Consider the following 3,943-nt stretch of genomic DNA (forward strand, 5'->3'; position numbering starts at 1 on the left):
ATAATACTAATCAAGTATTCCTGCCCCTTCTTTCATGTCAATGAAGGAAATATTTTTCCTTGAACTGTTAAAGCTTATTCATCCTTATGACAAATGAATTTGCTTTTGCGCTGGTGGTCTTGTGAGCTTGAGTAAACTCTTCTTCAGTAGAAAGCAGGCTTAATTACGACACCACTAGAAAATAACTGAAAATTCACATTTATATGGCTCATGAGTTGTGCATATAGTTTATATAATTGGGCAAATTAAAGTCCAGCTCTCATCATGTGCATTTAAAAAGAAATATTACCAAAAGACATGCTGTTATTGCTCAAAAAACCTCACTTATTCTACATTTTCATTGGAGATACAATGTCTTGTAAAAGTAGCTTTCTTAATGTTTTGCCAAGAAAGCATTTTTTTTTAAGTCAGAGCATAAGCCTATGCTATGCCTGGTCCAGTCAAAGTGGAGACCTAGTTGAATATATCTGGCTGTCTGTAAAATATGACAAAGAATTATCTTCACAAGTTTCAGTGCGTAGTTGGGCAAAGAGACAAACCCTAACAGGCTCTGAACTACAACTGGAGTGAAAGGTGGTGCCACAAATTACTGACTCAAGTGAGGCTGAACACAAAAAATACTCTTTTTACACTTTTTACATTTCTGCTTGGAAAACAAATTTAAGAACCATGTAGCTTCTTCCTTCCAATTCACAATAATGCTCTACGCTGGGTTGGTCCTGATGGACTTATGCATGAGGTTTTAATATGACAAAATCTGAAAGAGTTCAAAGGGTTTTGTAATGGCCTTGTTTTTACGTTTTCACTCATTAGATTTCACTAGGATCAGCCTCAGAAGATGCAAGTGATCTATGATGGGAGGAGAGGATATAAACCTTCCAGATTTTAGACTTTGCGCACATTCAAACATTAAAAGAAAAAGTTATTGCACAAAGAAGCTTGTAATTCCCTTTGTTTTGTGTTTTAGTCTTTTTTCATCCTCCAGAGAGTTAATCAATGGATTCTGTGGTCTTGTTAATACAACCTCCTCACAGTAGGGTGGTAGTGCAGGAAGTGACAGCATATGGACCTTATTACCAGCTCTTGATGCGCTCTTCAGGTCAGAGCAGAATTGTGGTTGCAGTGAGGATTCATGTGTGCGTGCGTGTGTTGGTGTGTGTGTGTGTGTGTGTGTGTGTGTGTGTGTGTGTGTGTGTGTGTGTGTGTGTGTATGAAGTTTACAAATTGCTAAAATTTGGTCTCCAATGAGAATTCATCCTCATTGATGCTCAAGGAAGGCAGCAATATTTTTAGCGTATCTTGTTCCTTAAAACAAAAATGTCTATTTTGTGCATAAACAATTTCACAAATTCCCCAAAAAATGTAATATTTTTTCTTTTTGCAAAGTACATGACTAGAGTAAAGAAAAATTTCCCCCCTCCCTGTTTCTGTTGTGGTACAGAGACCAATACATCATCTCCCTGTCTGTGCCTTAGTCATGTCTGAAAAACAAGGAGGGGACAGAAGAGTCTTTGTAACTCTCAGTTCCAACAAGTTCCCACGTCTAAAAAAACTTGTCTTATCTGGGGATAAAAAAGAGGATAGTTTCTCTTCACTTAAGTTTCAAACAGCTAAAAACCTAAAGTGCTCAACAGGTTGCAACACAGAGAGAAAAATCTCCGTTATCAGACGAACTGCCTGTCGGACATAAGACACTGAGAATGTGTGGATGATTTGTTTATGGGATATTGCAATCGGAACCCTATAAGACCACAACAGCTTGTGGTGATCAGTCATGTTTAATGGGCTTTCCTCCTTGCTCAGTAATCTAAACCACTTTGTCGTCATAACTTCATATAGCAGTCACACGCTGGAGCTCAAAAAAGTGTGCTCCAAATGGTAATTTGGAGATTTGATAGATATTTAATATTTGAGTCAAAGCTTTTTTCTTTTTTTATATCTCTTTTAATATACTTTTTGAAATAACATGCACAAGATGATACAATTCATAAAATGTAAGGTTTATACAAATAAAAAGTCAAGATTTGAGAGACTTGTGAGAGCAAGGGCAGTGCTACCTAAACGGCTGGGATTTTGGGAAAACTGCCTCCTCAATCTGGATCTGGGCAGTGATTCATTAATGGATGTCTCTGTGACGCATGGGGTTTCCATGATGCAGCATTCTACACAGCATCCAAGCACAATGTAGTTTGTAATTGTTGGTAACAAGCCAGCTGGGTGTGGCCTGTTGGACAGAACTTAGGAACCCAAACGAAAGTGGGAAGAGTGAAGTTGGAGCACCTGGCAAAGGATCCAGTTTGGGAGACATTTAACTCACATCACTGACTGGGTTTCTTTAATTGTCTCAGAAATCTGAATTGGCAAAGTCTAGGACTTCTAGTGGAAACCAGAGGAACCATTGTTGGACCCCAGTGGGGACGTCTGATATGCTTAAGAAAAAAAAAAAAAAAGCAGACGTCGCAATGGTAGTTAAAAAGCTCCTGCTGGGTTTCAGGAGTAAATGAGATTTTCTCAAGTCAAGGTTAAAGACACTGAGGGTCAAACATCACCATCTTTTTAAAGTAGTAATACCTGCAGAGTAACAGACTCTGTGTTCCCGATCTTTAAGAAGCGGGGGATGAACAGTTCATGTATCACATAAAATCCCAATAAAATTAATGAAAGTTTGTGGTTGTAACTTTAAAGAATGTCAAAAAAGTTCAACTGGTATGAAGAGTTTCACAAGACCCTGTGCTTTTATTGCACAACATCAAAACTTGCAGCAAGACAAGTGTGAGAATTTTGCTTGTGGTCTTCTGCAGCATCACTGTTTGCGTCACTCTGCGAATGGAGATTTACTGTAAATCTGGCTATTGCACCAGAAAATGCTGGGACTAATTAGAAACAGTTGTATTTAAAAAAATGTTTTTGCCAGTGTTAGAAACATTGTTTATGCTCAGAGTCACTACAGACTTGCCCCATTAGATATAGTGACTGAAAAAGCAATAACTGGTGGTTGCACCCATAAGTACGATGACTCCAACATAGGCGTGTGTCTGACAGAATTTTCAAGTCAAAGTTGGCATGTTTCTTCAGCTACACGCTCTCCACCCTAGATTTGTGCCATAAATTGCCTGCTGATTTTTAAGAGCTGTACTAATCAAAGAAAAGTGTAGAGCAGCCCTGTAGCAAACATATCACTGATCTGCCCATGTTTAAAAATCCCTTAAAACAATTCAAGCAGTAAGGGACCGAAGCAAATGCCCAAGTTAGAAACCTTAAAGGCCAACAAAGTGAGTTATGATTTTGAATGACAGTTAAAATGCATTAGAAATGTGCTTGTCGAACAAATAACTATCATTTCATTCATATTAAATGTCTTTCTTTGCCCCGTCATTTCATTTTAAAAAACTAAACAGTCAGTGATGATGAGAATTTTTGTAACAAAGGATTAATTATGAACGAGGAACCATGATGAGACTTAAAAACATGTCCTATTTTCCCTACAGCACAATGCAGTCTGCTTTGACTGGGTTGTCCTCGTATTAAGTGAACTGTGAAGCTGGATTGGAATTTGAACTTAATGATTACAGTATTTTCCGCACTATAACCGGATTATAAGGCGCACCTTCAATGAATGGCCTATTTTAACTTTTTTCATTTATAAGGGGCACCACATTAAAAGACGCATAGAATAGAATATTTATGTTATATAATGCAATAATTGCTCCACACCTGACTTACTGTATTGAAGTCTGGGGGAAAGCATGTAAAACAATTACAAATCCCATTTATATTTTACAGAAACGAGCAATAAGATGTATCACCAGAAAACATTATAATCACCCATCAAATGCTTTATTTTGTCAGTTGAAATTATTGAAATTTTATGAGTTGGTTGATTACAATATTTTGCAGGTTATGTATAAAGCTCATAAAAGTTTATTACCTCTTAATATGCAAT

Source organism: Poecilia reticulata, linkage group LG9 (genome assembly GCF_000633615.1).
Source record: "Poecilia reticulata strain Guanapo linkage group LG9, Guppy_female_1.0+MT, whole genome shotgun sequence".
NCBI lineage: Eukaryota > Metazoa > Chordata > Actinopteri > Cyprinodontiformes > Poeciliidae > Poecilia > Poecilia reticulata.